This window comes from Anabrus simplex, chromosome 2 (assembly GCF_040414725.1).
Source record: "Anabrus simplex isolate iqAnaSimp1 chromosome 2, ASM4041472v1, whole genome shotgun sequence".
Classification (NCBI taxonomy): Eukaryota; Metazoa; Arthropoda; class Insecta; order Orthoptera; family Tettigoniidae; genus Anabrus; species Anabrus simplex.
In genome coordinates this window covers 1,093,215,320-1,093,240,691 of record NC_090266.1, presented here as the reverse complement: position 1 = coordinate 1,093,240,691, position 25,372 = coordinate 1,093,215,320, and positions in this window count along the sequence as shown.

Here is a 25,372-nt window from a genome sequence, read left to right as displayed (position 1 = left end):
AGAGCATGTAGCAATCGCTTTTGTGTATCCCAAACCCCTGTGCACGAACTTAAAGCATAAAGATGAGCTATGTTCTAAAGCGTGTACACATCACCTATCGATAATGTATGTATCGACTATCGTACTAAACTTCTCCTGCTAGAGCGTACGAGTATCGCTTGTGCGTGCATGAACTTAAAGCATAAAGAATAGCAATGTATAAAAATCTTGTAAACAAAGCAGCAGCATTACGTATAGTCAAGATTAAATGCGTGCACACATCATGTATCCATGATGCACACAGTACTAAACTTATTCCATTAGATGTACAAAGTTCGCATGTGTTTGTACTGCTATCTTAGCATAGCCTATGTGCATGAACTTAAAGCATAAAGAATAGTTATGTGTAAAAAATCTTGTGAACATAGCAGAGTGTTAACTACGTAGGTGTAGACATTGAACTTTACATGCTGAGGCAACATACTACGTGACCGTGACGTCACGACCACGTGCTCTTGTTTGGTAAACATAGCCACGTGCTTTTTTGACAGCTGTCTTCTTGACGAACCCTAACCTCACTTTGAAGGACAATAGAGCGTCGCTAACCTCACTGCTGCCATCTTTACGGCGGTAAACCTCAAGGCTGCCTCCTTATGCATGTTATAGCGCGGAATTTAAAATCCAACAGCAGAACATTGTTAACCTCACTCTTGCCATCTTTACGGCGGTAAACCTCAAGGCTGCCACCTTATGCATGTTGTAGCGCGGAATTTAAAATCCAACAACAGAACATTGTTAACCTCACTCTTGCCATCTTTACGGCGGTAAACCTCAAGGCTACCACCTTATGCATGTTGTAGCGCGGAATTTAAAATCCAACAACAGAACATTGCTAAACTCTCTGCTATCATCTTGAAAAGTTCAGTGTTCCAAACACTAGTTCGAAAAACGTAACTCATCGCACCTCGGGGATTTTCCATTCCTTGTTCTGAACATGAAACCATTTACAAATAAAGAATAATTTTCTACACTTAACAAAGTACAAGCGTTCTTGCTGATAGCGATCGACGAGGTTGTTGCTCCTTTAGCCCTTTAGCCCATTAGCCCTTTAGCCCATTAGCCATTTAGCCCTTTAGCCCATTAGCCCTTCAGCCAATTAGCCCTTCAAGGAATGTGCGGTAAGGAGGAGGAAGAGTCCTTTCATCCTTTTTGCCCTTCTGATAAGATGTAACCCCTGGGTTCCATACCCTATCACGATTTTTTTTCAGCCATGTTTATGCGATAACTTGTTCGACTGATTTTTACACACAAGACGAATGATGGAGGGTAAATAATTTGAAGTTATACTTTGGCCACATCGTTTACCGAGCGAGTTAGCTGCGCAAATCATCAAAATTGTACTTTTGCTCTGAACACATCAAACAATGTTCTGATCATATCTTGAGGTTAACAACATCGATTACAGTGTTCGATTCTAGTCTTGTTATGTTTCATTCTGATCTTCTTAGAACAAGGGTACCCCCTAACATGTTCTAAATACATGTTGTATTGAGTACAGTGTTCGATTCTAGTCTTGATCACTTATTTCGTGTTCTGAACACATCGATCAATGTTCTGATCACATGTTGTATCGAGTACAGTGTTCGATTCTAGTCATGATCACTTATTTTGTGTTCTGAACACATCAATCAATGTTCTGATCACATGTTGAAGTTAACAACATCGATTACAGTGTTCTGTTCTAGTCTTGTTATGTTTCAATCTGATCTTCTTAGAACAAGCGTATCCCCTGACATATTCTAAACACATGATGTATTGAGTACATTGTTCGATTCTAGTCTTGATCACTTATTTTGTTTTCTGAACGCATCAATCAATGTTCTGATCACATGTCGTATCGAGTACAGCGTTTGATTCTACTCTTCTTATGTTTCGAAAGTCTAAACATGCACAATAATGTTATCGCTGCACGCGCTTGCCTTCGCGATGCAGGTTTAAACTTGTTCGATATAAAGCTATGCCTTGACATAAGAGGCGGAGGAGGAGGTAGAGAAGGAGGTGGAGGAGGGGGAGGAGGAGGAGGAGGAGGAGGAGAATGATAAGACCTTAACAGCCTATGTATAGTCGCCATTGTTTTTAAAGATGATAGCTGTCAAAAGAATTTTTCAAATTATCCACCACCACATTTCAGCTAAAGAGGGCGGCAGGGTGCTCTGTTGATTAAGCACATAGAATTTCAAATTGCCCTCCACCACATGCATAACAGCAGCTGTTATCTTGCGCAGTAGCCTCTAAGCTAGCTTTCTTCATAAGAGTAGCCGCCATCTTGTGCGAGCACCCCTAGGCCGTCTCATAAGGAGCTATGTATAGTCACCATTTTGTGTCTGCCATCTTGCGTAAGCATCCCTAGGACGTCTCAAGGCATCTTGTTTCTCATAAGAGCAGCCACCATCTTGAAGAAATAGATAGCTGCGAATGCCAAAGGGCTTAAGTAGGAATCGAACCGTTGATCTCATCATTAGACTATGTTTTTTCTTGTTCCTGATACTACGAACCTACGTATTAGGCGGAAAAATTTTGTCCGTTTTGCTCTACGATGCATCGTTTTTGAGATATTTAACATTTTGCATTTAAGCCTCTAAATTTAATGAATCGAACCTGCACGGTACGTTATACTCTCTACCATAGCTAGACCTGATCATGTTACGAAGACTCGCTTCAATACAAGCTAAAACAGAGCAAATGCCAAAGGGCCTAAGTAGGAACCGAACCGTTGATCCCATCATTAGACTATGATTTTCTTGTTCCTCATACTGCGAACCGAGGTATTAGGCAGAAAAATTTTGTCCGTTTTGCTCTACGGTGCACCGTTTTCGATATATTTAACATTTTGCATTTAAGCCCTAAATTTAATGAATCGAACTATCACGACACGTTAGCCTCTAAGCTAGCATTCTTCATAAGAGTAGCAACCATCTTGCGCAAGCACCCTTAAAGCGTCTCATAAGGAGTTATGTATAGCCGCCATCTTGTGTCCGCCATCTTGCGCAAGCATCCTTAGGGAGTCTCTAGCCAAGGACCCTTAAGCCGTCCCATAAGAGCAGCCGCTATCTTGCGCAAGCATCCCTAGGGTATCTCATAAGGAGCCATGTATAACTGCCATCTTGCGCAAGCATCCCAAGGGCGTCTCATAAGAACCTGTGTATAGCAGCCATCTTGCGTAAGCACCCTTAAGGAGTCATGTATAGCCGCCATCTTACGCAATTAGCGTCGAGAGAGGGCTGCTGTAGAATTTTTCTTTTTAAATTATCCGCCACCACTTTTCAAAGGTATCTAGCTAAAGATGGCAGCACTGCGGATGACAGGTGACGAATTTACATCTACTACGATAAAGAGGGCAGCACGGTGCTCTCTGTATTAAAGATGGCGGATGACAGCTGTCAAAAAAGCACATGGCTATGTTTACCAAACAAGAGCACGTGGAATTTGCCGCCATCACATTTCAAACTAAAGAGGGCAGCACTATGCTCTGTTGATTAAAGATGGCGGATGGTAGCTGTCGAAAAAGCACGTGAGTTTGTTTCCAAACAAGAGCACGTGGAATTTTTCAATTTGCCGCCACCACATTTCAAAGGTATCTAGCTAAAGATGGCAGCACGGTGCTCTCTTGATTAAAGATGGCGGATGATAGCTAACAGAACTTTTCAAATTGCCCGCTACTACGTGCTTAAGGTAGTAGCCATAAAGAGGGCAGCACGGTGTTCTGTGGATTAAAGATGGCGGATAACAGGTGATGAAATTACCCGCATGATAGTAGCACAGTGCTCTGTTGATTAAAGATGGCGGATGACAGCTGTCAAAAAAGCACATGGCTTTGTTTCCAAACAAGAGCACGTGGAATTTACCACCACCACATTTCAAACTAAAGAGGGCAGCACTGTGCTCAAAGATGGCAGATGACAGCTGTCAAAAAAGCACGTGAGTTTGTTTTCAGCTGTCAAAAAACACGTGGCTTTGTTTACCTCATGCTAGTTAGGTTAAGTTGGTACTACTAAGGTTTAGGCCCGTCAAGATGGCAGTACTGAGGTTAGCGATGCGTTGTTGTCTGTCAAAAAGCACGTGGCTTTGTTTACAAATCTGTCAAAAAGCACGTGGCTGTCAAAAAACACGTGGCTTTGTTTACCTCATGCTAGTTAGGCTAAGTTGGCACTACTGAGGTTTAGGCCCGTCAAGATGGTAGTACTGAGGTTTGCGATGCGTTGTTGTCGATGACAGCTGTCAAAAAGCACGTGGCTTTGTTTACAAATCTGTCAAAAAGCACGTGGCTGTCAAAAAGCACGTGGCTTTGTTTACCTCGCGCTAGTGAGGTTAAGTTGGCACTACTGAGGTTTAGGCCCGTCAAGATGGCAGTACTGAGGTTAGCGATGCGTTGTTGTCGATGACAGCTGTCAAAAAGCACGTGGCTTTGTTTACAAATTCAAATTTCCCGCGGGAGGTGGAGGAGACCTCTGGGAGGCCTCTGGCTGAGGTGGAGGTGGAGGTGGCGGTGGCCACTGGGAGACCTCTGGCTGAGGTGGAGGTGGAGGTGGCCACTGGGAGGCCTCTGGCTGAGGTGGAGGTGGAGGTGGCCACTGGGAGCCTGAGGTGGATGTGGCCGCAGAACCATCCAATTATATTACTTCAGCAGCCCCTTCAAATATCGTTTGCTGCTGCCCAACTAACGTGCTCATGGTTATAGGGGTTCTATTCCCCTGCAAGCGTACTGTGTGGTACTAAGTTTAGTGAGCACATTTTGCACACGATCTTGAACCCTAGCGAAATGTTATACCATCCGTTCTCAAAACATGGCGCCTCGAAATCATGTAGCAACGCCCTTTTACCATGTAACAATGCTAATGTGTCGCGCCTCATGACCGGGTGTAACGAAGATAGGAATCAATGCATAAAACTAGGTAACAGTGCAGTAATTAATGTCTTAAACACCGAAACGGATGGCGTATGTACTCTGCTGTCGTCGTACTACCAGCATGTTTCCAGCAGTGTAGCGTAGCGGATGTGGTTAGGCGTTCGCCTAGCAATCGACGGAATGTGCCAGCAGCGGTTAGAATCCTGCATCGTTCAAATATTATTCATCGGTTTGATGTTTCAATACGTAAACACAGGCCCACGTTTGCCACATTCAAACAGTAGAATGACCCTGTTGTTCATCTTGTGCCCTGCGCATACACCACTGGTTAGGGCCTGAATGTACTGTAATCTCCGCAGTCATTCGACATGTTTTTCACAGAGGAATACGTTGACATGCTCCTCATTTATGAGGAAGCAAGGCAAAACGCGTGCGAGGCACTACGTCTGTACCAGGAACGGTATCCCGACAGGTGACACCCGGCTGCTACGACATTCCGCCGTGTTGAAAGACGCCTAAGGACAACAGGCGTGATTTCCAACCAGCCACCAGTCCGCGATAGGCCCGTTAAATCGGATGAAACAGAAGAGGCCGTTCTGAAGGCAGCTTATAATAATCCACACATCAGTACAAGGGCGATTGCACGACAGGTGAACACCAGGCAGCCGTCCGCCTGGCGAATACTGCATAAACATAAATTTCACCCATACCATCTAGAGCTACACAAAGAGCTCCATGGGCGGGATTTCCAAGCTCGAATGTTTGGCGTGGAATATTGGGCGATCGCCTGACTCGACATTACTTCCTTAACCGCCATTGGACGGGCCCACACTACCTGCACTTTCTGCGGCAGGAACTCCCACTGCTGCTGGATGATGTGCCCTTGCTCGATAGGTTGACGATGTGGTTGCAACAGGATGGAGCTCCACCACATTCAACCTCACCCGTTCGTAATCATCTAAACGAGGGACTGCTAGGGAAATGGATAGGACGAGGAGGCCCTGGTTCTTGGCCCGCCAGATCACCGGATTTAACGCCGTTAGACTTCTTCTTGTGGGGACATTTGAGGAACGTCATTTACACTCAAGTGCCGGAAAACCCCGACCAGCTCCGGCAACTAATCACGGACGCCTGCCGAGCAATTACACCTGGAATGCTTCACAGCGCGCAAAACGATATATTTGAAACCGGGCCCGAATGTGCATATACAAAAACGGTCATCACTTCGAGCATTTGCTGCGATAAAACTTTATCAGGGCAGTTGTGTTCCTATTATTTCCGGTGCGTGCGTGTGTGTCCGGCCTGCTAACTAATCGGCCCTCCTAAGGGCCACAAACACATTCATTCACACATAATTTTCATGAAACCGGGTATTGAACTTACATTGCATGCGGTATGTATTAAAACAAATATTTCAAACTTTTGTAATCTTCGCCCCGGACTCGAACCTCTCACCTGACATGCAAGCCCGCTCTGTCACACCTTTACCAACTACACTACGGTTCCGTACGGCGCAATGGGCAGCTTATAACAAGTATTAGGTTTATTGCGGTCGCAATATTAATTTAGTGTTTTGCCGGGGTGACAGGTTCATATGATCTAGAAGGCACACGCATGCCCTCCAGTGTTTAATACGAGTATAATATTACGGCATCCTATCATGGTGAGGCGGTAAATACCAAGATATCCGGTTGTGTTTTCTGAGCATACCTGTAGGGCAGATGGTTTCAGGACGAATTGAATATTGTGGGTTGCATAAAACTACATTGGAAGAGGAGGCTGAATCACGCTCTATAAGCACGGACATGTACACAAAGGAATTAGCGTGGCAGTCTTGTCGTGCCGAGGTGCGTGCGTTAATTGCGGCCACGTGAACTATGGCGATGTTATTACCAAATGCGTCCAAACAGGACCATCGTGCTGTTAGTCTGTTCTTGGCTGCCGAAGGCCAAACACCGGTGGACAACCATCGGAGAATGAATACTGTATATGGGGAAGCATGTCTGTCGAAAACCACCGTAGCAGAATAGTGCACCAAGTTCCGTGTGGGTCACGTTTCGACACAAGACGCCGGTCGATCTGTGAGGCCAGCCTCATCCATTACGGATAACAACAAGATGGTACGCCAACTCAAGTGGGAGACACTCGAGCATACGCCCTGTAGTCCTGATCTCTTCCCATGCGTTTATCATGTCTCCGGTCCCCTCAGACAGGTCTTGAAGAGTCGACGCTTCCCGTCGGACGAGGATGTGCACAAGGCGGTTACGAACTTCCTCACGCAGCAGGACACGATATTTTACCACACGGGGATCTTCAGAATGGTACGTCGGTGGAATGAATACCTCAATGCTCACGGCGATTTTGCCTGATTATCATCCCCATTCAAGACTGTGCGGCCTTCGAACGGAAACTTCTCGATTGTCCCTTATATGTGTTCGCGGACTGTGTAATATGTGTAATAAGCTGGATTATCTGAGTCATTTCCATCGCTTTATTATGAGAGTAATAGTAATTACCTGGATCAAAGTTGAGGAGAGTTGCATAGAGATGTATCGCACCGCTGTATTATTCCAAAAACATCGAGAGTAAGTTACAAAGAGGATAAGTAAAATGTCATGAAAACCATCGTGAAGGAACCATCTGACTCATCTCTGGCTCGTAAGGAAAGAAATTCAATAATGACCCAGAAGTACAAACGGGTCTGATCGTCTTCTAAGCATGAAGGAATCGAAATGAATGAATGAATGAATGTATTATTATTATTATTATTATTATTATTATTATTATTATTATTATTATTATTATTGAATATCCGACATTCGTAACCCTATTACACAAACAGTAAGTTAGGGTTAGAGATTAACAAAATAATTATATTGAACTATTACATACAATGCTATGATATTATAGTGGTTTCAAAATTGTAAGTCCAAGTGGGTCATAAACGCAGAAGGAAAACTCAATTTATATAACTAATAGATAAAATTTTCAGATATTACAGTTTTAAATAGCCTCTCCAAGTAACTCACAAAAATCAGAACATCAACGCAATGACTTATATAAAGTACATTTCTGTTTTTAACACCACTGTCGACAGCCCTGAAGATGGTTTTCCGTAATTTCCTATTTTCTCACGAGACAAATATTAGGGCAGCACTTTAAATTAAAGGTACGTTCGCTCCCTTCCAACTCCTTGGCCTTTCCTATCCCTATCCCATGATATAAAGGTTACAGATATGAACTATAGCCGTACCAATTCGGGATTACACTCCACTGTGTACGTTCAAAATAATAATCCAGTCTGATAGTAAAATATTGATTTTGAATTAAATATTATACCTGCTGAAGGAAGTGTAGCTGTAAGTTGATTTATAGGCTACTTTATTCCTTAACTATTGTCCTTTTAATGTGTTTTCAAGTTATTCGTAACCCTACGGTAGAATATGCAAGTTAGAAGACAGAGTACTGACTGATTTAGGGAGAATTGGGCTTCGACCATCTTCTGTGTAAAACATTAACCAATATCTACACGTGGCGAACATTTTATTTGGTACAAGATCTACAACTAAATATAATGTTGCTATTATTATCATTATTAATTTTGAGAATAGAAAATGCCACTTGACTTAAATGTGACAGTATCATGTTCAAAGTTCGACCAGCTGTAATTTTAACGATATTCTACAATTTTCAAATTTAAGTTCAAGGATAGGTTCACACTATAGAACAACTTAAAAGGCGCCAATTAGCGTTCATTTGATGTTGGAAATTGTTGTTCAGGAACAAGTGGTATGTAACAGAACGTAAAACTGAGCAGTAAAACTCAAAAATATGGGATTAGACACCAATGTGGCTTAATAATAGGACGAATTATTGCGGACGTTAAACTAAAGAAGTGCGTGTATTTATTAAATAGATCGAAAATCTGTAAATTGTAAGAAACAACAAAAGCGTAAGTTTACAGAAACCCTGAGCAACAGAATCATCAGATTTAAACTGCATGGCTCGAATAACATCGTCATTATGAGATTCAGAATGAGTGAACATAACGATGCAATAGAGATCATTTCAAGTACTCCTATATCAGTACAATGATTAAGCAGATAACAGCAACAATAACTACACTTTTAGTACCAGCACTTGAGAACCATCTGCAAAGAAAACACACCGTGCAATGCTCAGAAGTTTTCAATACATTATTATGGTTTGAAGCAAAGATTTAAAATCTCTAGAAATGAATTTGTAAGCTACTTTGTGTCAATTAACAAGCTCATTTTGAATTAGTTATAAAATATATATAAGACGATTTAAGATTTTCGTATTTGATAAAAGGGACCTCCAATGGTGCAATGTATGGGACATTCTGAAAATGGCTAAAATAAAAATATTTTTCTATACTTCAAAATTGCATTATCCCGTTATCAAGAACACATTAAATTGCACTCATGTCACAAATATAAATCAAGTACTCGTATACATTCATCAGTTCTGTACAAAATCCTTCCTACGAACATTAAGACGTAACTCACCTTAAGACAAATAAGACGGATGGCCGAAAGCACTTTCTTAGATCAAGCCAACTTATAACATGAGTGAGGTGTGAATGCTTGAGGAAATTGTCAAGTAATTCTACACCTTGATTATAAACAAGTATTCGGGTTAATTTCAGAATTACTGTATTCTTGACTATACTTTTCATTACGCTTATTATTATCATTATTATATATTTATGCATTTCTTGATCCTCTTGCAATCCAGGGTTGGTTTCTTACTCGGACTCAGCGAGGGATCTCACCTCTGCTACCTCAAGGGCAGTGTCCTGGAGCCTGCTATGCTAAACAGGGGCCTTGAGTGGGGATGGAAAAATTGAAGGGATTGACAAGGAAGAGAGAAGGGAGCGACTGTGGCCCTAAGTTAGGTACCATCCGGGCGTTTGTCTGGAGGAGAAGTGGGAAACCACGAAAAAACCCTTTGAGGATAGCTAAGGAAGGAATCGAGCCCCCTCTACTCATTTGACCTCCCGAGGCTGAGTGGACCCCGTTCCAGCACTCGTGCCACTTTCCAAATTTCGTGACAGAACCGGGAATCGAATCCGGTCCTCCGGAGGTGGCAGCTAATCTCACTAACCACTAAACCACATAGGCGTACTATTATTATTATTATTATTATTATTATTATTATTATTATTATTATTATTATTATTATTATTATTATTCGTTGTAGTAGTGCTATGTCTATCTAAATTTGACAGCGTTTCGTTCCAGTTTAGCTCAAAGTGTATTTTTGTATATACATACATGTTCTTTTAAACCAGGTCCCAGGACGGTTCAGCATAGGACACTTCATCATGGGGCAAAAAGGAAAGGATTGTGAAGAACAATGTATCGAATCTCTTGCACATACTGTATGCTCTTTAATTACGCCTTGCATTGCATTTGGTTTGGCGTATTTATTTGCAAAATATTGTTATTTGAGACTCAGCTAGCCATCACGGTAACCACAAACATCATTGCAAATAATAATAATAATAATAATAATAATAATAATAATAATAATAATAATAATAATAATAATAATAATAATAATGCCAGACTGAATGGCTCGGGTGGTTGAGGCGCTGGCCTTCTGACCCCATCTTGGCAGGTTCGATCCTGGCTCAGTCCGGTGGTATTTTAAGGTGCTCAGATACGTCAGCCTCGTGTCAGTAGATTTACTGGCACATAAAAGAAATCCTGCGGGACTAAATTTCGGTATCTCGGCGTCTCCGAAAACCGTAAAAGTAGTTAGTAGGACGTAAAGCCAACTACATTAATAATATTAACGATAAAAGTAACAAAAATAATAATCGATTATTGCATTTTGAAAAATACAGGTAGTGTACCAAGACTTAGGAGTTTTGGAGCAGTAGATCATCAGACCGCGTGTGATAGCAGAAGAGGGTTCGGGCCGGAGGAACTGGCAAAATGGTAAATTTTCAATAAAGCTCGAGAGATTTAACCGAGAGAATGACGAGCGATGACCAGAATGATAACTTCCTCAATCCCTGTGGTATTGTGTCCGCAGCACACTGCAGCCAGCGAACTGGGGTTGACGGTAATCTAGTGGAAATAAGTGAGATAAATATCACTCTCTGGGGCGTAACTGAGAATTTAGGAGAATGAAGTACGCGTACTGTAAGAAATTGTTACATGAAACATTTAGGAGAAAAGAATGAAGAGGAAGTAATATTTAATTAACTCACAAAAATAAAGAAAATGAAGTAACATCGAGACTAGAGGTGGGCACAATTTCGCTGGCTGCAAACCGCGAGACATTTCAGAGCGAGCGGTGCGATAGATTGGAAGGGAATTCAGCATCATTGCGTGTGAGGCAGTTGGTGACTAACTCATGAGTATGTAAGTCATGTGTATATATATATGCATATTTATTTCTCTGTTGTTCAGTGTTGTGAGAGGAGATAAGGATAGGGGCGGAGTCCTTACAATCATTGTGTATGGGATTAATTTCAAGTCTTTATTTGCTTGAAAATTTCGTGTTAGATCTAATAGATTTTGGTTATAATCTTGAAACATTTGGATTTCTATTGTCCTGGCTGCCTACGCACGCCTATATTCGGTCATGCACTAGGTGATTTTGAAGATACCGCTAATCGTGATATCAATTAACTTAAATTTATTTTGTTTCATTAAGAACTTGTATTACTCTTATGATATTTGTTATCTTCGCTCTGTGATGTATTACAATTTAACTTCATTTCTTCTAAAATTATTTTAATCACGTTTGACTTAAATCTGATCATCTCGTGTTTATTCTCTGTAACATATCTCCGGTTTTTTCCGAGATCATGCTAAATATTTTAATACATAATTTTCCCTTATTTTAATTTCAGCTTGGAGACGTGAGCTTCCATTTACATTATTATTATTATTATTATTATTATTATTATTATTATTATTATTATTATTATTTCCTTTCTTTAATGTGTTAATCTAACGTGAATGGATAAACATGCATAAGTTAACTAAACCTTAATTCAAAATATGAAAATGTATTCTTAGTGAGGCGTCTCAGTTATGAACACTGAATAACGCCATATTTTCATGATTTTCTTTTATTCTTCAAATGCTTTTCATTTATAATGTCCACCCTTGTTTTATTTCTTTTGTTTCAGGACTGTGCCTATTTTGTAACTCCCCCCGCTGTAATTTGTATGCAGTTTGTGTGAGTTTATGTGGGTGGAACCCCTTTTGTTTTCGGGAAGTTTCTTATGATGTTGGGCATCATTTTATGCTGTACTTGTAGGATATGTCGGAAGTTATTTCTGGATATTGGTATTATGAGCTTCCGTGTGGTGATATCAATCAATTATAAATATTTTTCTGCGATATAATTTAATAAATATAATACATGAACATTATTCTTGTTTCAAAAGACTTGGAACTTCGAATTCGCCACTCTAGTTGTCATGCTTCTATTAAGCACTGTAGTTGTTACAAACGTGTGAAATATGTTTTAAGGTAATGTATCCGTAACTAATTTAAATGCAATTATAATTATTTTTAATCCTACTATCCCATTATCCTAAATTATGTCAAGTTTTACCAATTCATATTTAATAATCAAGTTGCCGACTCGCTGGTGAATGGTCAGCGTACTGGCCTTCAGTTCAGAGGATCCCGGGTTCGATTCCCGGCCGGGTCGGGGATTTTAACCTTCATTGCTTAATTCCAATGGCTCTGGGGCTGGGTGTTTGTGCTCTCCCCAACATCCCTGCAACTCATACACAACACATAACACTATCCTCCACCACAATAACACGCAGTTACCTACACATGGCAGATGCCGCCCACCCTCATCGGAGGGGCTGCCTTACAAGGGCTGCACCCGGCTAGAAATAGCCATACGAAATTAAATTATATCAAGTTGCCTTAGTTTATACAAAATGTTGTTAATGGTAGAAGGTATTTTCACTTATGCAAATGAAGCGAAGGTACAGAAATTAATAGAATTTCATTTTGCATTTTTGTCCCGCCCTCTTTATTGTCCTCAAGGATATGGGTCTCCTTTCAGCATCGCTTCAGTTGGGGCTATTTTGGAGTTGGGTTGCATTTTAAAGGTAAGTCTGTTGTGTGATGTTCCTTGTAATTATATTTTTCTAGTTTTTGATGCTCTTTACGTGATAATGTGTTTACTATGTTTTGATGAGCTCTGTGTTTGCTTCTACTGCCTTGTCCTGCCATAAAATACGCTGTATACCCCCACGAGAAAATAGGGGTAGCGTAGCCCTTGGTGCTGGAGTGGTGCAATTTTCGTAGTTGTAAGCGTATTTCGTTCCAGAGCTTGTTGTAGGAGAACATGTGCTTCCTTAAACAACTTACTACAGTAGGCTTACCCAGGTAGACAATCCGTTACCTATGTATAGCAATAACTACGTGGTCAAATGTAAAACTCTTAGTAATGTATGGCTCGTTTCCAAGGTATAAATAAACAGCATGATTGCTCAGTTGAAGGTATAATTAAACCTAGTGTTAAAATCAGTTGAGATAAGAGGGTACAGTATTTAAGTGAATCAACTCAGGATATATTATAGAACATTGATGGTGAAATTCTGAACCTTGTGTTTATACACAAAATGAAGGAAATATACTCTGACATGCTAAAAGCCACCGGAGAGCGAACTAATTTAGTGCAGGCTCTCCTCTAGCTCGTCCTACTGCAGCAACTTGTCAATGCACCGATTCTACAGGTGGATGAATAACCGGTTAGAGAGATTCTGACCCATTCCTTTTAGATAGCTACCTACAATTTTCTGCTATTTGTAGGTATAGTGTCTAGGATGTGAATGAATCTCACCACCAGCTACAATGAATGCTCGGCAGGGTTCATATCAGTCGAACGAGCTGGCTCAAGTCGCTCAAAGTTTCCAGAACGCTCCCAGAATAAATTCTGGTCAGCCTAGGACTGATGACACGGTGTATTACCCTGCAGGAAAGTCTCATCGTTGTACGGGGTACGAGAAGTCCATGAAGGGCTGCAAGTGTTCACCAAGCAGTTCAACGTAGCAGTCACTGGTCAACGACCTGTTCAGGTAGATCGGGTGATCCAGCCCAAGCCACGCGAACACAACGACCAGCCGCTACGGCACCTTGTCACCTGGGATGCATGGCTGCCTGCGCCACAGCCGAATCCTACCATAATCTCGAATCAACAGGGACAGTGACTCACTCGACCAAGCTACATGTCGTCATTCCTCCAGGGTCCAGTTAATACGTCACATGCGCAGATAAGACGTTGTAGCCAATCTTGTGGTGTTAACAATGATACTCTGTTAGGTATTCTGCTCCCGTTCCCACTGACGTGAAAGAAGGCTGCACTGACCTGCTCTATATGCATCTGGTAACACCTGCATTGAATGTGATGTGATATGAAGCATTGTGGCTTGACGGTTACCATGGACAATTCTAGATAGACGCCGCTTCATGAGATATTCCAGATACACACGTTAAACCGTCGACCGAGAAATGTTAAATGACCGCACTACTTCTACAACGGTATGTAAAATCCACCTGGTCCCCATGATTAGAGCCCTGCACTCATTGGGATATCTGCGGATTTATCCGCGGATATCCGCGAAGTTAGTGTCTTGGCGGATGAAAAATGTATGGCAGTGCGGGTAATTTTGCTGATCATTTCTTTTTTTTTTTTTTGCTAGGGGCTTTACGTCGTACCGACACAGATAGGTCTTATGGCGACGATGGGATAGGAAAGGCCTAGGAGTTGGAAGGAAGCGGCCGTGGCCTTAATTAAGGTACAGCCCCAGCATTTGCCTGGTGTGAAAATGGGAAACCACGGAAAACCATCTTCAGGGCTGCCGATAGTAGGATTCGAACCTACTATCTCCCGGATGCAAGCTCACAGCCGCGCGCCTCTACGCGCACGGCCAACTCGCCCGGTTGATCATTTCTAAATAATGACGTTTATTCATTTTCACTCAGGTATACTCTTACCTTTGCATGTGATTAGGCAACCCTTACGATTGATATGGGAGAATGGTGACATATAAAGAGCCATGAGACCATAAAGGCGTACATCCGACCTGAGTCTACCTGGCTCCTGCCAGCAATTAATGGAAAGAAGGAACAAAGATTAATACGTCAGTAGTTGTCGCAAGAGAAAATCCCTCATAAACCTGTGACTGTAGGGGTTCTAGTGGCAGGTGTCAGGCCTATTGTATTATGTTAACAGATCTATCAGTTTCAATACCTTGGGTGTAATATACCGTAGTTAAATATTTACAACATCCGCGGATAACAATACGCGGATGCGGATAACCATTCGCGAATGCGGATGCGGGTGCGGATGAAGGAAATACAGATACGGAGCGGATGCGGATACTATTTTGTATATCCGCGCAGGGACCTACCCATGATCAAGCCCCGCTCGAAAGACCATAACACACGTCGCCTTGCCGTAACCAGCACAGATAGTGTTTAACACTCTCAAGATGTCAGGTCACACCTGATACAGATCTGAGTACTTCCAAGACGTACCAGTACGGTGACGTCACCGATCATTACCTTCAAATACTGTTTTCTGTTATGCAACTGGTTTAACGTCGCAGTTAACACATTGAAGCTTTTGTCGACATGAGGACGGGAAAGGGCTAGGATTTGGAAGGAAGCGGCCGTGGTCTTAATTAACATACAGCAGCAGCATTTGCCTGGTGTTAAAATGGGAAGCCACAAAAAACCATCTTCAGGGCTGCCGATGGTGGGATGCGAACCCACACTCTCTCGAAGGCTAGCTCATAGCTACGTGACCCTAAGAGCACAGCCAACTCACTCCATTTAAAACACTCCTATTCCATGACCCGGTCTGTCATCGTGTAAACGAAATATCTGTGGTCTCACTACAAATGGTATTTCATGTCTCGCTGTATTTCCCAAACGCTTTTATTACGGAACCATTTTGTTGCACAGTACATAGATATTCTTCCAGCATTCGTAAATGTTCATTGAAAGTGGTTTTCCGTGGTTTCCCATTTTCACACCAGGCAAATGCTGGGGCTGTACCTTAATTAAGGCCACGGCCGCTTCCTTCCAACTCCTAGGCCTTTCCTATCCCATCGTCGCCATAAGACCTATCTGTATCGGTGCGACGTAAAGCCCCTAGCAGAAAAAAATTTATCTTACATTATTTTACTGTGTCGATGAAGTGCTCATGCACGGATTATTGTTGTACTTTTAATAGTGTGGAGAATTTATTGAAGAATCTAGGTGCAGTTGCCACCCCTTAAATCGTTTCCAGTAACCTAGGTAAACCCCGAAGCGCATGTACCAGTACACAGCCTCATGTACACGCCCAGAGAGAGAAAAGTAAGTTTATCATGCTCTATCTAAATTCGAGGGATTCGTTTGGTGAACTCTGGCGCCCTAATTACAAATATTTATTTATTTATTTATTTATTTATTTATTTATTTATTTATTTATTTATTTATTTCAAGTTCAAGGCAAAGTATAATTTGTAGAATTACCATTGACATCCAATGTGTAGCGAGTATATATATATCAATATTTAATAATAATAATAATAATAATAATAATAATAATAATAATAATAATAATAATAATACTCATAAAACAAACACTAACGGGCACAAAATCTAAAGTGAAATTTATGAGAGAAATTTCAGAACCCTTCGACATTCAAACAGGTGTGAGACAAGGTGATGGACTCTCTCCTATTCTGTTCAACGTCGTCCTAGACAAGGTTATGGAAGAGTGGGAGCAGGAACTCAAGAAACGTGAATCTTGGAAACCGATCCGATTGGGCTTTCCCAAAAACAACCTCTACGTACCATACCTCGCATTTGCGGATGATCTGGCGATTTTAACAGAGGATGAGGAGACTGCCATCAAGCAGCTTGAGGTACATAAGGAATCTGCAGAAAAAGTGGGACAACAGATTTTATTTGAGAAAACTAAATTCTTCTGTTCAAAGACAGATATCACGAGCCTGAGAACAAAATACGGTAAAATCGACCGGGTCTCGTACTTTAAATACCTCGGAGAATTCATCGAACCGACAGGCCTTGAGAAGATCTCACACTAAAACCGTCTCCAAAAAGTCAAGAAGGCATTAGGGTTAGTTCGAGACATCTACAACAAAAAATGCATGTCAAGACAGACAAAAATTCGGCATTACAACACAGTCATAAAACCAACAGTCCTTTACGCAAGTGAAATATTGTCACTTAACAGTAAACAAGAATTAGAAGAAATAAAAATGCAAGAGAGGAAGATCATCAGGAAAATCCTAGGAGCAAGATATACCCAAGATGGTTACAGGCTACAATCAATCAAAACAACAGAAAAAGTTTCAAACATTGAAACTGACATTAAGAAAAGACGAATGAAATTCTTTGGACACCTCACAAGATTACCAAAAAATCGACTGTCAAAAAGAATATTAAATTACGTTAGCTCAATTAAGAATTCAACACCTTGGCTGGACGAACTTCGAAAGGACCTCAAAAACGCAAACATATGTGCAACAGACATTTTAGAAAGAGACACCTTCAGACACAAAGTCAACAAGTGGGAAGTTACATCAGAGCAACCAAAGCAAAAACAGTGCAGACCGAAATGGTCGGAAGAACGTAAACAAGCCTTCTCAGAGAGAATGAAAGCCTATTGGAAGAACAAGAAGAACCCAAAGAAAGCTTGATTGAGTTGTTTGCTTAACGTCTTCCATTATTTGGAGAATACGCTAATAATAATAATAATAATAACAATAATAATAATAATAATAATAATAATAATAATAATAATAATAATAATAATATACGCCTGTGTCCAGTCTTTCCACTGGGTCAGAAACGAAAGGAAGCCCCAATCTAGCCGCGAGGATACGATTTGTGCCGCCTGACAAAGCCTGTCGCACTCCTCTGGGGCACTGATAAATGACTGACAAATGTAATTAAATGATATTGGAGAGTTTTGCTGGAATTAAAGATGACAGGGGAAACGGAGTACCTGGAGGAAAACCTTTGACTCCTCCGCTGTGTCCAGCACAAATCTCACATGGATTGACCAGGATTTGAACCACTGAATCCAGCGATGAGGGAACGGCGTGCTGTCACCTGAGCTACGGAGGCTCCAATAATAATGATAACAATAATAATAATAATAATAATAATAATAATAATAATAATAATAATAATAATAATAATAATAATTTTATTAAGTGCGGCCAGTATCCAGTAATCGGGAGATAGTGTGTTCGAGCCCCACTGTCGGCAGCCCTGAAGATGGTTTTCCGTGGTTTTCCATTTTCACACCAGGCAAATTCTGGGGCTGTACCTTAATTAAGGCCACAGCCGCTTCCTTCCACTTCCTGGGCCCTTCCTATCCCATCGTCGCCATAAGACATATCTGTGTCGGTGCGACGTAAACCAAATAGCAAAAAAAAAAAATATATATATATATATTTTATATATCATAATTATTGTTACAAACTCCAGTGGTTAGTACGGAGCGCTCATAAATTAATACTATGATTACAATGTTTCCTTAAACCGTTCTTATATCATACCAATATAACGGAATGCATTACCGTCACGAACGGGTGTTCTGTCTTGTAACATTTTAAAGAAATCTGAATGTAATAACCTCGCCGTAAGGGATGGAATGGGAAGGAAGTTGCCGTGGCCTTAATTAAAGTACAGCCCCAGCATTTTCCGGTGTGAAAATGGTAAACCACGGAAAACCATCTTCAGGGCTGCCGACAGTAGGCTCCGGACCCACTGTCTCCCAGATGCAAGCTCACAGCTGCGCGCCTCTAACCGTACGGCCAATTCGCCCGGTAAATTTTATTTTTGTTGCTAAATCCGTATCAATGCCGACCCACGAGAAAATGGGTAAATACACTGACTGACAGAGCAAATGCAACACCAAGAAGGAGTGGTTCGAAAGGGATGAGAGTTGGGGAAAAAACAAAGACGGCACGGACGAATAATTGATGTTTATTTCAAACCGATATGCAGGTTACACAATGCGCACGGCATCAACTCACTAGGATGTAGGACCACCGCGAGCGGCGATGCACGCAGAAACACGTCGAGGTACAGAGTCAATAAGAGTGCGGATGGTTCTCTATTCTCTGTCAACCATTTGCCACAGTTGGTCGTCCGTACGAGGCTGGGGCAGAGTTTGCAAACGGCGTCCAATGAGATCCCACACGTGTTCGATTGGTGAGAGATCCGGAGAGTACGCTGGCCACGGAAGCATCTGTACACCTCGTAGAGCCTGTTGGGAGATGCGAGCAGTGTGTGGGCGGGCATTATCCTGCTGAAACAGAGCATTGGGCAGCCCCTGAAGGTACGGGAGTGCCACCGGCCGCAGCACATGCTGCACATGCTGCACGTAGCGGTGGGCATTTAACGTGCCTTGAATACGCACTAGAGGTGACGTGGAATCATACGCAATAGCGCCCCAAACCATGATGCCGCGTTGTCTAGCGGTAGGGCGCTCCACAGTTACTGCCGGATTTGACCTTTCTCCACGCCGACGCCACACTCGTCTGCGGTGACTATCACTGACAGAACAGAAGCGTGAATCATCGGAGAACACGACGTTCCGCCATTCCCTCATCCAAGTCGCTCTAGCCCGGCACCATGCCAGGCGTGCACGTCTATGCTGTGGAGTCAATGGTAGTCTTCTGAGCGGGCGCCGGGAGTGCAGGCCTCCTTCAACCAATCGACGGGAAATTGTTCTGGTCGATATTGGAACAGCCAGGGTGTCTTGCACATGCTGAAGAATGGCGGTTGACGTGGCGTGCGGGGCTGCCACCGCTTGGCGGCGGATGCGCCGATCCTCGCGTGCTGACGTCACTCGGGCTGCGCCTGGACCCCTCGCACGTGCCACATGTCCCTGCGCCAACCATCTTCGCCACAGGCGCTGCACCGTGGACACATCCCTATGGGTATCGGCTGCGATTTGACGAAGCGACCAACATGCCCTTCTCAGCCCGATCACCATACCCCTCGTAAAGTCGTCTGTCTGCTGGAAATGCCTCCGTTGACGGCGGCCTGGCATTCTTAGCTATACACGTGTCCTGTGGCACACGACAACACGTTCTACAATGACTGTCGGCTGAGAAATCACGGTACGAAGTGAGCCATTCGCCAACGCCGTGTCCCATTTATCGTTCGCTACGTGCGCAGCACAGCGGCGCATTTCACATCATGAGCGTACCTCAGTGACGTCAGTCTACCCTGCAATTGACATAAAGTTCTGACCACTCCTTCTTGGTGTTGCATTTGCTCTGTCAGTCAGTGTATAATTTAATGAAAAGTGATATGTAAAGTCGGGAAATAAGGAACTACAGTCTACGCTAAAAACAATTTTATTCACCTTGGTTAAAATTATAGTTTAGGGGAAGTCACCTAAAATGTAATTTTAAACTACCTATGTTAATGGTCCTACCGTAAAGTACTACATAAGAAATATTATAGAGAATACAAGTTCGTATCATTTACTAGTTATTCGCTTTTACCGTACCGACTATGGTAAGAGGGATGGTGGTGGTGATTATTGTTTTAAGGAAGTACAAGTAGACAGCCATCCTCTATTATAACTCTAATCTATATATATAAAGTAGCTTGTCCTGTCTGACTGACTGACTGACTGACTGACTGACAGATTCATCATCGCTGAGCCAAAACTACTGGACATAAAGAAATGAAATTTTGGGGATATATTCATATTAAGATGTAGGTGCTCGCTAAGAGAGGATTTTTTGATATTCCGTCGCTAAGGGGGTGAAAGGGGGGGTGAAATTTTAACATGAGTGTGTCTATATCTCAAAACTTTAAAAGTTTACAGATGTGAAAATTGGTATTTAGAATCTTCCTTAAAAATAAGGAAACACGTATTTTTTTGTTTTCGGAAAATCCCAATAGGAGGGGTGAAAAAGGGTGAAAAAGGAGTTGAATGCCTTTAATCAGGATACCGGTACTTATATCTCAGAAACTGAAGATATTACTGTTGTAACCAAGGTTGAAGTTTACAATACACAACTTTATTTGCTTCACTTTATAATATTTACACAAATAACTGAAATTTATTTTGAAGCAAAAAGGAATATTGAATCTTGAGAAAAGTCTGTCTTTATACAATATGTACAGGTTTGCAGTCTTTATATACACTCCTATCTTGAAAAGATAGTCTTTGTGAATTGACACTTTGATAGTTGAGAACTATCTGGCACACTAACATAAATGTTATGAGAGTCCTTGTTTGTTGAAGTGCCTGAATTCCTAAAAAGCAAGTTCAATTGATTGAAGAAATTCCACCTAGCGAAACTAAGGGAGCTTGCATAACTTAGGGAATGAAAATGGCTTGTAAGAGAATTACGGAACATAGGCAGCGGAAACAGGTAAGGGAGCGGTGACCAGAGGTGAAACCTCGTACTGCCAGAAATTCAGTCCACCTGGTCGAAGCACATTTTCAAGAGGAGTAGCCTCCGTGCTCGACGTAGGGTGTATTCTGGAGCTGGACACCGGGGCAAGTGGGCCAGTGAGCTGGCAGGGAGCTCCTATTTATAGTACACTCGATGGTCAGGCACGCGCACTGAGGGCTGCGCGTCGAAGCTAGCAGAATGATACACAGGCGCGTGTGCAGCTGGCTGACGGAGCGAGAAGGGAGCGCCGGACATACAACACCCTCCCCTCCTAAATGCGCCGGTACGGCGTGAAACGGCGGCGGCGCTGGCGGCGACTGCGATGCTGGGGCGGAGCTGCTGGTGTCTCTGTTGTATTGTCCGGAGCTGGAACTGGGCGGAGTGGCGCTGTCTCGTCCTGAAAGGAACCCATTGTTATTAAATGATCTAAAGCGCGTTCAGCAATAGATTTATCTGGTTTAGCAATAGCATCAATAGCTGGACAGGGGCGGTAGCGCAGACGTATCTGATCTTGATGGCGGCAGATACGTTTCTCCGTAGTCTGTATCTCGTATAGACGATGACCCAAAGATCTGCAGATGACTCCAGGTATCCAGAGTGGGTTGGATTTGAATGTCCTGGTGGAGACCTTGTCGTTGAGGGAGAACTTCGTTGGTGATGTCTTATGCTGGGCCGGAAGAGGCTGTAACAGAGAAAGTAAAGTTCTGTGAGGTCGTCCATGGAGCTTCTGTGCAGGAGTGATATTATCAGCGCCGGGTAGAGTTCTGTAGTTGTTTAAGAGTTGGAGCAAGGCTTGGTCTTTAGTTAAGCCTGAAGAGACAGCTTTCTTCATACTTCTTTTAAATGTTTGTACGAAGCGTTCAGCTTCACCATTAGATTGAGGGTGAAAAGGTGGTGCGAGGATATGACGAATGCCATTATGTGTACAAAAGTTCTGAAAAGCAGTAGCTGTAAATTGAGGTCCGTTGTCCGAAATGAGTACTTGCGGTAAACCTTCTGTAGTAAAGATTTTCTGGAGAGCACGAATGGTAGCTTCGGTTGTAGTAGTCGAATGCATATCCACGACATATGGAAAGTTTGACAGTGAATCAATGACTATTAACCACATGGAATTGAGGAAAGGACCTGCGAAATCGATGTGAACTCGTTCCCATGGAGTAGTAGCAGGAGGCCATGAAGCAAGATCAGAAGACGGGGCGTTCTGATTCGTTTGACATTGCTCACAATGACGTATTAGCTTTTCAATGGCGGCATCAATACCGGGCCAGTAGCAGTGTTGACGGGCGAGTTGCTTTGTTCTGGAGATACCCCAATGGCTTTGGTGTAATAATTCGAGAACTTGTTTCTGTAGGCTAAGTGGGATAACTACTCGGAAGATGGTGCCTGCTTCTAGTAGTACAACTCCGGCACGAGTCGTGAGACGATGCTGCATACGATGATAAGGTGCCAGGTGGGCAGGAAGTGTGCTCTGAAGAGGCCAACCGTTGCGGATGTAAGTACGTACAGTAGCAAGTGTACTGTCCTTATCCGTAGCTTTAGCTATGCAGGTAGCATCAATAGGAAAACTGGATACAGTATCTTCAAGTTCTATGTCCAACTGAAGACATTCAGATTCTTGAGAATCGAAGGCAGTATCAGGACCAACGGGTAAGCGGGAGAGGGCATCAGCATGACAATGCTGGGATGTGGCTCGATATACAATCTGATAGGAATAATCAGAAAGGAACATGGACCATCTTTGAAGCTTTCTGAGGGAATTCTCTGGGATCTTATTACCAGGATGGAATAAGTGTACGAGAGGCTTATGATCGGTAATGATCAGGAAATGGTTGCCATAAAGATATTCATTGAAACGGCGAATACCAAAGATGATGGCTAAAGCTTCTTTCTCTATCTGTGAGTATCGACGTTGATGGTCATTAAGTGTTTTCGAAGCGAAGGCGATGGGGCGTTCTTGTCCATGACGATCCTTCTGGGAGAGAACGGCACCGACACCATAGTCTGAAGCGTCAGTAGCTAGCGTGATGATCTTGTCGGGCTGAAAATGAGTGAGTTGCATAGCTTGAATTAAGGCGTTGTTGATTGTTTTCCATGCCTGTTGGCATTGCGGAGTCCACTGAAATTTAACACCTTTTTTACGTAGAGCGTTTAATGGAGCTGCCACTGTAGCGAAGCGTGGAATGAACTTATTATAATAGTTCGCTTTGCCTATGAAGGACTGAAGCTGCTTGAGGTTCTGAGGTGCTGGCATGTTTACTATCGCGGAGACATTCTGTAGACTAGGACGAATTCCATTCTTATCAAGTATATGTCCGAGGTAGTGAACTTGAGGCTGAAAGAAGGTACATGTAGCGAGATTCGCTCGTAGGCCATTGTCTTTCAATTTCTGAAGAAGAAGGCGGAGATTGGTTAGATGTTCCTGATGATCTTTTCCAGTAACAATAATATCATCCAGGTAGTTAGCACAACCGGGAATGGAGGCGGTGAGTTGAGCCAAATAGCGCTGAAAAATAGCCGCTGAGGATGAAATACCGAATGGGAGCCGCTGGAGCTGGAGCAGTCCGAGAGGAGTGTTGAGTGTGAGAAATTTCTTAGATTCTTCGTCTAAAAGTAGCTGGAGATATGCTTCTTTAAGATCAACTCGAGAGAAGAATTGTCCACCAGAGAGACGACGGAATAAGTCTTCTGGACGTGGAATAGGAAAGATATCGGTTTCAAGTTGTGCGTTTACTGTAGATCGAAAATCGCCACAAAGTCGAACATTACCATCAGGTTTCTTGATTACCACGAGTGGAGTAGCCCATTGACTAGAAGTAACTGGTACGACAATTCCAGTTTGTATCCATCTTTCTAATTCTTTCGTGACCTGGTCTTGAAGTGCTAGGGGTACTGGACGTGCCTTGAGGAAGCGAGGCTTAGCTCCGGATTTCAGCTGTATGTGAGCTGTATAGTCTGTTGCTGTTCCGAGCTGAGAGTCGAAGACTTCAGGAAACTGCGCTAGGAGAGCGGTAACGTCAGAAGTAGGATGCAAAGTAGATACGACGTTAATGTTGTCATGTATCTGGAAACCAAATAAGTTAAATAGATCCATGCCCATAATGTTTGATGCAGTGTAGTTGTTAACTACGAGAAGAGGAATGGCCTTCTGAATTCCTTTATAACTAGCCTGAAGCTTAATTTGACCTTTGATGTCAATTTTCTTCTTGTTAAATGTCACGAGCTGGATGGCAGCTTGAGAGCATGAAGGTGAACCTAAGTCGTGGTAGGTAGTCAGGTTAATAATAGAGACAGGTGATCCAGTGTCTAATTGAAAATCGACAGATCGATCAGAGAATGAGAGAGGAATGATGATTTTGTGAGAATCCTTTGTGGGAAGAATAAGATTGATCTGATCAACTTCCATGTCTTGGCGGGGCTGTATATGCTTCCGGCGCGCTGCAGTAGTCTTAGCAGGGCGGAGTGAACTTTGACAGACAGTCTTAATGTGGCCAAGTTTATTACATCGTGCACAAGTAGCTTTGAAAAAACGACAGTCACGACGTTCATGATGCTTGAAACAACCTCGGCAGGAAGGCAGGAGTTTCGAGGTGCTTTTAGAATTGGGCTTCCGTGTAGCATTACGAGAGGGAACCTGGCGAGAATGCTTGGTGGAGAGCGCCTTATCCGTACGGTTCACTGTAGCAGAGGACTTGCGGGCTTGAGGCGAGACTTGTGCAACTTCGTGTGGAGAAGCTATGGCTGCGGCAGTCTTGGTAGTAAGCTCATAAACCGTAGCAATACGTTGGACGTCTTCTAAAGAAGGGTTACTGTGCTTGACAGCGTCAAAACGTATTTTGTCTTCAGGAGTATGTAAAATTATCATGTCCCGAATGAGAGAATCAGTGTAGGATGAACCACAACCGTCCTTGGAGCAGATGAACTGGCAGGGTTTAGCTAGACCACGCAATTCAGTTATCCATTCAGTATGTGTCGGATGGGGTTGCTTTCTGCTCTGAAAAAATTTATAGCGAGCAGCCACTATGTGA